The 15,101-nt window shown below is 33.6% G+C and overlaps 1 long non-coding RNA gene across 1 annotated transcript; it reads right to left on the bottom strand.

Moving 5' to 3' along the window:
• Positions 1-448: 448 nt before the first annotated feature.
• Positions 449-12,975, bottom strand: LOC118764567. The gene is made up of 3 exons (XR_005000389.1): positions 12,931-12,975; positions 6,778-6,782; positions 449-620 (listed from the first exon to the last, which is right to left on the bottom strand). It is a non-coding gene; the product is annotated as an uncharacterized LOC118764567 (long non-coding RNA).
• Between the last annotated feature and the right edge of the window lie 2,126 nt (positions 12,976-15,101).

Here is a 15,101-nt window from a genome sequence, read left to right as displayed (position 1 = left end):
AATGATACTTAGACCGATGAATGATTATATTGTCATGTCTTAGATCAACCAAACATAAATATGTGTACATATGTATGCAACTGAATGTGTATGCGCACCATTTTGCGTATGCTTGTGTGTGTGTTTATTATATCTACATTGATGAAGTCGATGGAAACATAACCGTTTAACATGGTTAAACATGTTAAAAATAAATGTAGGGCCATGAGTGTTATTATCTATAGAAAGCGAGGAAGATACTACGGAATTTTGAATAGTTGCATAGTAAAACGTATCAATTAATAACAAAGAAAAGGTTAAATTACAACATTATATTTTATATAGATTTACTTGGAGAAACTGAAATTTACAGGGTAAATGGAAACTGAAAGTAGTTGCCGTATCGGCTTTATGGAAACGTACGTAAGATTGTGGTTTCGATTCCTGGACCGGCCGAAGAGTTGTGTTCTTGAGCAAAACACTTCATTTCACGTTCCTCCAGTCCACTCAGCTGGCAGAAATGAGTAACGCTGGGATGGACTGGCGTCCCGTCCACCTGGGGAATACATACGCCATAGAAACCAGGATACCGGGCACATGAGCCCGGCTAGGCTTTAACAGGGCGCATTTGTTTATTTATTCTCTCTCTCTCTCTCTCTCTCTCTCTATATATATATATATATATTATATATATATATATATATTATATATATTATATATATATATATATATATATTATATATATATATATATATAATATATATATATATATATTATGTATTATATATATATTATATATATATATATGTATGTATATATATATATATATCAAAAAACCGTATATACATTAAGTACCACACACACACACGCATATATATATATACCAATTTCATATTCTATATGTGTGCATATATGTATCTACGTATATACATATACATATATATATGCACATCTGTACAGATCTGTGTGTTTTTGTGTCTATCCCTCTTCCACCACAACTTGTGAACCCTGTCGGTTTGTTTACGTCCCCTAATTTACGAGATCAGTAAACGAAACCGAAACTAAGTAATAGACTTTAGAAAGAGATACCAAAGTCGAATTTTTTCGACTAAAAGTCTTGAAACCTATGCTATAACAAGGCGGCAGCCATAGACAAAAAGAAGTAGAGAAAAGAAGATAAAGATATCGTTAAATTATATTGAAGCATAATGTTATCAGACTCACTTTTATCAAAATACTTGGCTCAGAAAAACATGTTAAAGTGGTGTTATTATATTCCCTGCTTAATGTTATCAGGCAATGATTACATTTTAGAGGCTCCATGCGTCCCACTGTGATCAAAATATGTGCGCTGATATTCGTGTGTGCAAGAGTTTATATATTTATATATATGTGTGTATGTGTGTGCATGTATGTATGTATGTATGTATGTATGTGTGTATTTGTAAAAATATAAATATACGTACATGATTGAACTTAGATGAATAACTATATTTTGTATTCCAGTATCGCTTTGATATCCGTTCTTTCTCACAATATTTAGATATTGTTTCTAAATATAATCTGACTCTATGATTTTTTAGTTATCCTGTTGCTAGCCTGTTAATCAAGGTCAGCGCTGATCAAGCAGACGTGATCCCACCGCCATCTTGGCTATCACGAAATATCGCCTGAACTAACGCCAAGAGCTGGATGCATTGAAGAGCGACGCAGGGAAGCGTCAGTTGCATAGAATTACTTAATTGTACTTTATTATATGTATTGATTAGATTTTTATCTGCTGTTTCTGCAACAAAAAACTGTATATATATTAAGTATCACACACACACATATATTTATATATAAATATACGTATGTATATATAAATATGTATTTATGTATATGTATGTATATACATATAAATACAAACGCACATGTATATATGTAAAGGTAAAGTCCAAGGATCAAAGTATAGGAAGTTAGTGAGTTTCAAATAATCCTTGGGAGATATAAAAAAAAACTTTCAGGAACAATAATGACTTATTGACGCAGAGGGTTGTGCATTTTGCCGTATCGAAGTACGATAAGCTGAAAAAGGGTTCATTTTATAGTTCATGGTGAGCAACCGGGGTGGTTGTTTATGTCAATACGGAGGCACAACATATATACTCGGGTGCGATAACATGCATTCATATAAACCTGAAATTTTTGGAGACGGGGCTGGTAGATCAGATCGACCCGAGTACGTAACCGGTACTAAATTTATCGACCATGAAAGGTCGAAAGGCAAAGTCGACCACGGCAGAATTTCAACCCAGAACGTAGCGACTGGCGAAATACTGACATTGGAACAGCCTGCTCGTGAAATTAAAGTACAAGTGGCTGAGCCCTCCACAGACACGTGCACCCTTATGATGGCTCTTTGGAATACTGGTACAATAGAAACAAGAAGAAGTGAGATAAAGTTATGGTGAAAAATTACTGCAGGGTTTGCCACAATTCCCTGCTGGAGCCTTGTGGACTTTAGGTGTTTTCGCTCAATAAACACTCACAACGCCTAGTCTGGGAATCGAAACCGCGATCCTACTACCGCAAGTCCGTTACCCTAAACACTGGATCATTGCGCTTCCACAATACTAATTTACATACATCGCAATATATATGTGTATACGTGTGTATGCATACACACACATGATTATAAACAAACACATGTATGTTCTAGTTTATGTCTCTTAATCAAGCGTATCTGTCTTCCGTTTTTTCATAAAATTAATTTACTATTCTTTTTCTGCGCTTCTGTGAATAAGTAAGTATACGTATTTATATATGGTTTTCACTTATATTTGTTCATCAATCTATTTTTCAGTGTCTCACCAAATGAATAATGTATGTCCGTGAATTACATGATCTATTATTAAAGTAAGTTTTCTGATGTTTGCTACTTTATTTAGTTGATTTTTTCCTTCATTTAATTAGAAATTTGCAAAAATTCCACTCAGTGAACTTACATTAGAATTTCATACTCTCTTTAGAGTTTCCAAGACTCACTTCTGATTCCTTAGAGAACAAACCCGCTTGTGTTAATGTGCATGTATATGTATGTATGTATATATATATATTATATATATATATATATATAATATATATATATATATATGTATACATATTTGTGTATGTGTGTATACATATATGTGTGTTATGTGTTTGTGTGTGTGTATGTGTGTGTGCGTGTGTACAAGCGTTGAAAATTTAATGGAAGTTTAATGAATGTTTGCAAAATATTCTTTGATACGAAACTCATATGCCAAATTTCACAGATACGGAACATGTAGCCTCTGGAAAGGCACAAAATTATGAACAGCATGCATACGTGCACACGTGACACGTATACGCCATCACACACACATGTATATAAATTTATCTAACAAATATAAATAAAGCTATATATATATATATATATATGTGTGTGTGTGTGTGTGTGTGTGTGTGTGTGTGTGTGTGTGTGAGTGTGTGTGTTTGAGTAAAGGTGAAATCCAAGCATCAAACTGTAGGAAGTTAGTATGCTTCGAGCATTCCATAGTGGTTATAAATATTTTCCTTATGAATTAGATAAGCTGAATATGTATATATATATGTGTGTGTGTGTATACATGTATATATATATTATATATATATATATATATATATATATAATATATATATATATATATATATGTGTGTGTGTGTGTGTGTGTGTTCAGGTATGTATATATATATATACATATAAATTCAAATTACTTTGAATGTCAACGCTTCTGAAGCGAAATTTGTTTGTTTACTTTCAATGGAAGTTGAATTCAACCTAAGATAAAACATTTGCTGTTCGAGCAGTTCAGCTTGATGGTAAAGTACTTAACGCGTAATCGGGGGAATTTGAACTCAGAACGTATCGACGGGCGAAATACCGCTAAGCATTTCGCCCGGCGTGCTAACAATTCTTTATTACTCTAGGCACAACGCCCGAAATTTTAGGAGAGGTGGCCAGTTGATTGGACTGACCTCAGTACGCAACTGGTACTAAATTTATCAGCCCCGAAAGGATGAAAGGCAAAGTCGACCTGGGGAGAATTTGAACTCAGAATGCATCCACGGGTGAAATAACGGTAAGCAGTTCCCCCGGCGTGCTAACGATTCTGCCAGCTTGTCTGGCATAAATCTTCATTAGAAATATATGGCTGAAATTAATCATATGTAAAAGACTCGAATAATGTAAATTATACTTCATTCACAACATGCCTTATTTAAACACTTGACAGTAATTGCGTCCCTAGAAGATACTATTTCTACTGACATCAGATTTTACTGACAAATGAACTTAGTAAATCAAATTAAAATTATATACAGAAATAAACTGTGATAGATAGCATAGACGAACTGAGCGAAGTATTTAACAATTTGTTCGAATCAAGGAAAAACTGATTTGTACACAGAATTTCAAATCCGTTACCTTCTGAGTTCAAATTCCGTCTAGCTTGACTGTGTCTTTAATCCTATGGGGGTCCATAAATTAAGTACCAGTTACGCACTTGGGACGATGGGATCGACTTAATCCCTTTTTTCTGTCCGTGTTTGTCCCCTCTATGTTTAGCCCCTTGTGAGCAATAAAGAAATAAGGAATTGTGAGGTGAGAGTTGTTCATGGAATATGCGACCGATATGTCCACGAAAACTTGGTAGTGAGCTGTGATAGGTAGCATGCGTGGCCGTACAGTTATTACTTGTTTTTCTTTTTCGGGATTGTTACTGGTTTGGCTTCCCGGTGTGCAGCAACTCACTGATGGCGTGTGAGATCGGGAGAAACATTGTGCCTCTGCTATGTGATGATTTTATGTACCGAATCGCAAATATGAATTAAAAAATGACAAAAATAGAATTTTCGTCGCCCAGGTTAATGAGATATTTCGGCTATTGACAATAAAAGTCAAAGTATGTCTATAATGAATGGGGATTTTACGAAATTTAGCCTCAAGATTTCAGGAAAGCAATCATATCATGCAGAAGACTGCTATCATTAATTACACTGATACGAACTGGCAATGGACAGCATCAAAAGAAGGAAACGTTGAGAAGACAGGAAGGAGAACACCATCGAACTTTTGAGCTCATGAAGGATGTAAACACGTCTAGGCACACCAGACACAGGAAAATCAGTAAAATGTTGCAGATCAATAAAGAGGTGCATACATTCATACATACATACGTACATACATACATACAGACAGACAGACAGACAGACAGACAGACAGACAGACATGTGTGTATATATATTATCGGAGAACCTTCGAAGTCAGCGTCCATTTATGTTTCTGTTTAAAAAGCAATAAACAATATATTGGTATTTGTTTCTTTGTTTTAGTGAACCTGAACCGAGATAGTCTACGTGTTTATGCATGCACGTGTCTCTGTGTATGTGTTTGTATATGTTTGTATCTCTTTGTATATGTTATCTCTTAGCAGGTACGTGTGGATATATATATATATGTACATGTGTGTGTGTGAACGTTTGTGTGTATATATACAAACGTATATATCAACATATAGTCATGTGTGTATATGTGCGTGTTCCTGTACAAATGTTCTGATATGCATATATTCATAAACCGAGTCTTTTCCCCACTTTTTCTCTCATTTTTTTATCAGAAGAAAACAAAATATCTCTGTTGGATTGTTTTGACTGCAGAGATACTTTCGAACATTTAGCTGAACGTGACTTAAGCGATTCTATAAATTTGCCTTTGAGGTTACAAACGATAGTTGCAATGTAGCCATGCTGGATCACGTTCTTATTGAGATATATCGACAAAATCCTTCAAGCTAAACTGATTTCTTTCACCCTACCCCTTAATTTTCCCGCCTCTCTGTCTTTCAACATTTCCCGCTATGCTATTCCCCTCTCAATTTATTTATCTCCCCATCAGCTTCTCCCACTATTTCTCACTCTTTCGATCTCCCCCTAAACATACTCATCACTAACCATTACAAGCCGACTTATAACTTCATTTGTTACAATAATCCGCTGAACAAAATAACTATATTACACCAAATGAACAACTCACCCGAATAACTACTTTTGATCAAGACCAAATATCACAGCGCTTCAAACAAAATGGCGGCTGCTTTTATACTTCGTGTTTGAACGAAGTGATATTGAAATATATGGACAGATGCTGAATTTCCCCATTAAGATAATTACTGTGAAAGCACACCGTTAAATGACTTTGAAACACGAATAAAAAATATAAATAAATGAACTTACACACACAACGTACATATATGTATATATATATACATACGTATATATATGTATATACATATATATATATATGTGTGTGTGCGTGTGTGTGTATGTATATGTGAATATATATGTATATATACATACATATATATATATATATGTATATACACACGTGTATACATATATATATATATGTCTATATATGCATAAGTATACATATATATATATATATAAACATATGTGTATACATAAATATATGTATATATATATATACATACACACAGACACACACAAACACACACATATATATATATATATTATATATATATATATATGAATAGTTATGTGTGCATGTATATATATTTATATATACACATACATATCTATACATATATATGCATATATTTATGCACATACATATATATATATATATATATATATATATATATATATTCATGCGTGTAAGCATATATACATACAAACATACATACGTACCTACCTACCTACATACATACATACATACATACATACATACATACATACGACTATATCTGACAAAGAAAGTCACTTTAAAAGTGCAACGACGCAATAAAGTATTAATTGATTGCACCAATACAGTTATAGCTCATCATACTACTACTATGTATATATCATCAAAAGAAGATGTAGCTTTATCTATAGTAACTCTAATTGCAAAGTGTAAACTACTTCAGGTTTTGTTGCCTTTGTAGTTGTTTTTTGTCACGTGTTTTTGTTTTTATTTTGTGAATTTGTATTGCTTTAATTTTTTTATCTGTGAAAATTTACGCTGCTTCTATAAAATTTAACGAATCGAACAAGTTAAGAAAGTTGAGGCAAAGTTGCCAAAGTTAAAAAAAGTTTAAACGGAATTTGAAACTTTCATTTTCTTTCTCACTCTGCATGTATGTGTATATGTATGCATGCGTGTATGTATGTATGTATGCATGAATGTATACATGAGCGTACACATACGCAAAGAATATATATGTGTGTATATGTGTGAGAATACATACCCATATACATATGTATATATATACATATATATATATATATAGACACATATATAAATATATACATACACATACATATATAAATACATATATATATACAATATATATATATATATATATATACATATAAATATACATACATATACATATATATATATATAATATATATAAAAATATATATATTTATATATAAATATATATATGCATATATACATATGTATACATATATGTATATATATATCAACGCATGCATATATATATAAAACATATACATATGCAAATATATATGATATATACATATATATAAATATATATATTTATATATATATATATGTAGGTATGTAGGTATGTATATATATAATATATATATATATATATATATATTATATATATATATATATACATACCTACATATCCATCTTCTATCGATACATGCACATATATATATATATATATTTATATATATATATATTATATATATATATATATATCTATATATATATATATATATATATATATATATAGTCATATATATATGACTATCTACCACCAGTATAATTTGTCTTGGTATTTGTGCGTATCTGTCGACAGTCTATCTATTTTTCTGTCAATCTGTACTTCTTTCCGTTCGTCTACTTGTCTGTTGTTTTCTCAATTTATCACTAGATCGATTGATCTATCTAACCTCTAAACTATATACCTATCTATTTAGAAATATATTTGAGGGCCGGTCACTAAGTTATCTCCTCAACTATGTCTTCTATTGTCTCACGTTTCACTTATCTCCTCACTATTTTTCGTAAAATATTCTCTGTTTACAATACACCTATTCACACACACTCACACAACACACTCTACATACTCAAATACCGTCTCACATACATACAAACGAACGAACAAACATCTATATATATATATACATATGCATGTAGATAGATAGATAGATAGATAGATAGATAGATAGATAGATAGATAGATAGATAGATAGATAGATAAATAGATAGATAGATAGATAGATATGTACTTAGTCATATACAGATTTTAAGTATAGTAGACATATGAAATATACACCGTATCTATGTTACTCTTAATAAAGGTACATTCCTTAATAAATTAATAAGATACATACTGTATATCTAGAATAGTTGAGATAATGTCTCTCTCTCTATCCGCTCAGTCGAAGTCGACTTTCGGTCACTCGTTGGATCAGTGTCCTCCAGTCAGTTGTATCTTTCAGCCGCTTCCTTCAGACTGGCCATGTCCATTCCGGTATCACTCCTGATCGTGTCAAGCCAGCGGGTTCTTGGTCGGCCTCTTCCTCTCTTGCCACTGACCATTCCAATATGATGTCCTTCTCCAGGGATTCTCTCCGCATAATATGACCGAAATATATCAATCTACGCTTGGTGATCCCAGCTTGTAGCGACATTTTCGGCCTTATCTGCTTAAGAACTTCTCCATTTGGTGAACCTCGCTGTCCATGGAATCCGCAATAATGTAAAATGCATAATTTTTTTGTATAATACGTACATTATAATACCTTCTCTTTCATCGAGAACTGTAATATACTATAATATCTTGACTTTATTTTCCGTTGCTTCATCTATATCTCTAAATGTAATCTTTGCAATCAGGTGCCAACTTTGTGGTTCGTATATATAAAGAAGAGGTAATTCAAAGTTTAGTCGATCTTTGAAGGAAAGTTTTGCTGAATTTCCTACTCGATAACAATAAATCATTTCAACGTGTCGCCCTCCATTTCAATTCCTCGCGCCCGTTCACATTATTCACACATTAAACTTGCTTTTTAGGATCTCTTCCCCACCACATATTTGACTGACGATTGTAAAGTTGGACTTTATTACCGGCGATGCGTTTTGTCATTGAGCAAGACACTTTATTTCATGCTGTTCTAGTCCACCCAGCTGGCAAAAATTACTAGTTCCTGTATTTCAAAGGGTCAGCCCTGTCACACTCTTTGAATCTGTTTGAGAACTACTTTAAGGGTACACATGTCTGTGGAGTGCTCAGCTACCTGCACTTAATTTCACGAGCAGTCTATTCCACTGATTAGAACCCTACTACTGAAACCTTCAAAACGATTTAGCATTTATCAATATTTAATTTTCGGCTTCGAAAAAAACCAATCACTGAGGTTTTATTAATAATGTAGCTTTCTTCGAAACTAGCTTCCGGTGAAAAGAAGAGTTACCCTGCCCGTTTCCCTCTTATTATCGCATATCCAAAACATACATATTGCCTTGTTTACTGCTGGATAATTTGGTTCTCGTAGAAATTGATCTTTAATATATTACAATACCAACAGCATAAAATTGTGCCAAAATGACAATCATTAGGGTTTTCATGTGACCTAGGACACCAAAGATCGGAGTTTAACTCAGATTCTAAGGCTTAACCGGAACATAAATCGGATTGAAAAATAGATAGACTAGTGGACAGATACTCACGAAAAGCAAGTTTATAACACTAAACGAAATGCTGGGTCGCCGTAGAGTTATAGGATGACATATTGTCGGGACTCTTTTACAGATGGATTTGAAAGCAAATGCGCCTGGACAGCGAATCAAAACTGTGACCTTACGAATGGGGAATACAACACCATAGATACTAGGTTAGTCATTACACAAACTTTATTATGTTAATCTCAGAGCATTCTGTAATTTCAATATCATATTTACATACGATGACACTCTCATGTCATTAACGCCTCACAAGCTTTAGTTCTCCACTCTTAGACAAACAAATATTCAGACGCATACATACAGCCCTTACTACAATTACTTCCTTGAACACACAAGCGACATTTGGGCGGCACTGTATAACCAATTCTTCTTACCCAGTAACCATCATTCAAATTTCAATTCCGTCAATACTCAGCACAGTTGTTTCTCTATAAACGCATACAGCTATCTTCCGTGAAATAGTACAAAATCTTCCAAACATTTATTTATTCTTCCTTCCATTCACACTGTTATACGGTACTACCCTTTTCATTGTTTATTTTATCCTCCAGAATTTGATTTCTCCGTTAAAGTTGTTGGCGTTCTTAGCAATTTACAATAATTTCAGCGCATATTCAGGAGATTCATTATCAACTTGACGGCCTTGGGGGAGGATTTTTACTTCTTATTGATAACATTTCACATGAAGATAGCTACGTTCAAAGGAATTCGAACCTCAACTACCTAGATAAAAATTAAAATACAGATAATTTAGGATTATTCTGTGTGTATATATATAGTGTGCGCGTATATATATATATAGAGAGATAGATATAGACATTAACATATATGTATATAAATATATATATGCATATATATATATGTATGTATCTATATATATATATATATATATATATATATATATATATATATATATATATATATATAATATTTATATATATATATATGGTGTTACATAAAGACATATATATATGTGTGTGTGTGCGTTTTTAGCAATACATTGTCGTGTACGTACGGTGTTTATTTCAAATGAAAGCCATTCACTTACTTCAAGTAGCTGAGTGGTGTTTAGAGAATCTCACCGGCTTTCATCTTAAAACCCATCTCATGGGTTTCACCTTTCAAACACGAAGTTTGAAACAGAGAATAGCAATGCTGAAGAGTTCGGTTGAAGCCTGTTTAGATTGCAGTGTTACTTGTGAACAACATTCTTAAGAATTGTGATGGCAGTTTGTAGATCAAAACCAAGGCATTAAGAAATAGAACCCACAGCCTCTACAGTACACACCCTTCATAAAAAAGAAAATAATATACACAGTGTCTCCTGAATCTTGTATGAAATAAATATACACAACAGTTTGTTTGTTCGTCACAGTGACTTTTCAGGAGCAACAGAAACTATTTTGTAATTCAATAAACTGCAGAAACAACGGAGCACAGATGAAGAACCAAGTTGTTTAAAACAAACTAAAACAAGATATTCTGAAAAATTTTTCAGTATGAACAAGATAAATCTAAATGCAGTCTCCAAACGATAAACGAGAATGGTGAAATTCTATGACAAACACGCACGTGTGTGTATATATATATGTGTATGTGTATGAGTTTGTGTACGTGTGCTTATGTATAAATATACATATACACAAACACACATATATATATGCATACACATATATATACAAATATATATATATATACAAATATATATGTGCGCGCGGTGTGTGTGTATACACTATATTTGTCTGTAACAGCCAATATTTTTGATATACACACACGATTGCATAATATATGCACATCCGTCTATCTATTGACCTGTGTATTTGTCTAAATAACAAGTTATCGGTAGACGCGTAACGTTTACGGCTTTGCATATTGCTCTATATACAGTTTATGGAAGTATGTAGGGAAAAAGAGTGTCAGATATTTTCCGTCTATGTGTATATACATAAAGAGAAAACAGAGAGAGAGAGAGGGAGATGTATAGTGATGATGAGACAAACAGACATACAGACAAATAGACGGTCATACAGTCAAAGAGAACTTCAAAGAAAGCATCAGAGATGGAGGAGTGATTCTAGAATTTTACGTCAGTGATGAAAGAAGCACAATTTTGTTTGATGAAGGGGAATATAAAATATTACGTTTGAGAGAAAATGAAAGTAATATAGACACATAGACTCGTGTATGAGAGTGAGAATCAAACATATCTTTGTGTGTGGGGGGGGGAGGGTATAACGCGTGCATAATATATATGAGTGCATACGTATGTGCCAAAGTGTATGCGAAAGAGTGTTTGTGCATGTACTTATATGTATGTATGTATTTATGTGTGTATATATATATATATATATATATGGGTGTGTATGAATGCATGCATATATGTATGTATAAATACATGTGTGTGTATATATATATATATGTGTGTGTATATATATATATGTGTGTGTATATATATATATATATATATATATATATATATTATATATATATATGTGGGCGGTGTATGCATATATATATGTATATATATATAAATATATATATATGTGTGTGTATATATATATATATATGTATATATATACATATATATATATATATTTATACATAAATCTATATACATATATGTATATATATATATGTATATACATGTATACACACGCAAACACACACACACATATAAATATACAGTTGTATAATATATTTGGAAAACATTGAGTATTGAACACGTTACCTCAGCCTTCAGTTGGATGGAGTATGTAACTAAATTTGTGAAAAATATATGCTATATATATATATACATAGGCTTAGGAGTGGCTGTGTGGTAAGTAGCCTGCTTACCAATCACATGGTTCCGGGTTCAGTCCCACTGCCTGGCACATTGGGCCAGTATCTTCTACTATAGCCTCGGGCCTTGTGAGTTGATTTGGTAGACGGAAATTGAAAGAAGCCTGTCGTATATATGAATATATATATATATATAATATATATATATATATATATATATATATATATATATATATGTTTGTGTGTGTGTATATGTTTGTGTGTCTGTGCTTGTACTCCCAACATTGCTGGACAACCGATGCTGGTGTGTTTCCGTCCCCGTAACTTATCGGTTCGGCAAAAAAAGACCGATAGAATAAGTACTAGGCTTACAAAGAATAAGTCCGTATGTCGATTTGCTCGACTAAAGGCGGCGCTCCAGCATGACCGCAGTCAAATGACCGAAGCAAGTAAAAGAGTAAAGCAGTAATATATGTATGTATGCATGCATGTATAAAAATACATGAAATATATATACACTTTCAGATAATTAACCCAAGAAGACAACTGTTATTTCAATAAATGAATTCAGCTTTGATGAACAGAATGACATCTGCAAAAAACATCGCAATTAATTAACCTTTCCCTTAATTATATAAAATAGATTTTATAAAATCAATTCTTTATTTCTAGAAGTTTTTTCTCCATTAGTTTGAGAGATGTTGGCCTTAAATGTTAAATATTACTTCTCTCTCCCTCTCTTAAAACGAGAGAAATTTCATTAAATTGAGCATTTTTTTCGGAATAGTACTTAAGCAGGCCGACCTTTATTTATCTATGAATGCATATGCCCTACTTGACCTATTTCTCGTCGTTTATTACATCGCTGATTGAGATATATTCATATATACTTACTCTTTTACTCTTTTACTTGTTTCAGTCATTTTGACTGCGGCCAAGCTGGAGCACCGCCCTTAGTCGAGCAAATCGACCCCGGGACTTATTCTTTGTAAGCCCAGTACTTATTCTATCGGCCTCTTTTGCCGAACCGCTAAGTTACGGGGACGTAAACACACCAGCATCGGTTGTCAAGCAATGCTAGGGGGATAAACACAGACACACAAACATATACACACGCATACATACATATATATATACGACAGGCTTCTTTCAGTTTCCGTCTACCAAATCCACTCACAAGGCATTGGTCGGCCCGGGGCTATAGTAGAAGACATTTGCCCAAGATGCCACGCAGTGGAACTGAACCCGGAACCATGTGGTTGGTAAGCAAGCTACTTACCACACAGCCACTCCTACGCCTATGTAAAATATTATATTAATGCTCTTCGTTTCTATATCTTTATAGAGAACAACGCTGTTACATAAACGTGACAAATCGTATTTCAGCCTGTGGAACTATGGAGGATAACTACGACTGCTTCCGCTCCTCTCGCCGTAGAATAATGTCAAAGCTCTTTCTATCAGCTTCCCTCTCTGAAGTTGTACGTAAGTGTCTCTCTGAGACACGTTTAATCTGTCTACTTATCCGATATCTGTACCTATTCCCTTAATTCTTATATTCTTCCCAGCATGCATTTTGCAGGCTTAATAGCTCTATGCATTGCGCTATTCCACCGCTAAATCAGCTTTTACTCGCCTGTAATCGTGCACCATAGAGTATTAGCGACTAGGAAACTAACAACCAGTTCTCATGTTTATAGTAATACTGCATCTCTTCTCTATTATTCATCATACCTGTCACTTAGTATTTATTTGTTTCTAGGTAATGCAAGTAAGATTTATCGGGTTCTACGTCTCTTTCTTCTGATTAATGTTCATGCAACTCTTATCGGGATGTTGCGATTCACAAGTCTGGTTTAGTTGTAATAAAATTCTTCATTTCGGAAAGACTTAGTATTCTCAACTAATTTTTTGCTATTTGTCTCAGAGTTTGTCTGTGTAATAAGAGGTGAGGTAGCTTTCTAGATCCTTGAACGTTAAGTTTGTAATGTTTTCGCTTTGTTTATTTCTTCTCGAGCCATCCCTGGCTCATAAGGGCCGGTTTCCCAGTTTCATTGGTGTATAGGTCTCCCAACTGGACGGGACGCGGTCCGTCGCAGGTCAGCCGCTAGATGCAAGAGGAAAGAGGGAGAGAAAGCTGTGGTGAGTGGAGCTTAGGTGTTTTGCTCATAAACACACATCGCCCGGTCTGAGATTCGAACCTGCGATCCCTCAACTGTGATTCCGCTGCTCTAACCACTAGGCCATGTGCCTCCACTAAATTTGGAATACGATAGGCAAATTAGCGTCACAGAACTTCCATAGCATTAGGAAATCTTCATTTCCTACAAGGGATCGATAGCACATGTGTACCCCCAAAACAACCAACATAATGCTATCGACATCCTCATGACCTTTACCAAGCTTTGATAACGGAGTCCTCATTCGTGATAGAGTTAATCTACAAAGGGACTCTTTGCAAACGGTCATATTCGTTGTAAATTATATGACTATTTTCCTAAGTATTCCTCCTGGCCTCTATTAATTTAATCCTTTAGTTACGTAGACTGAACAATATAAAATTGCATTACCTACA

The sequence above is a fragment of the Octopus sinensis genome, linkage group LG8, assembly GCF_006345805.1.
Source record: "Octopus sinensis linkage group LG8, ASM634580v1, whole genome shotgun sequence".
Lineage (NCBI taxonomy): Eukaryota > Metazoa > Mollusca > Cephalopoda > Octopoda > Octopodidae > Octopus > Octopus sinensis.
The sequence above is the reverse complement of the archived record's forward strand: the minus strand, read 5'-3'. Positions and strand labels throughout refer to the sequence as shown.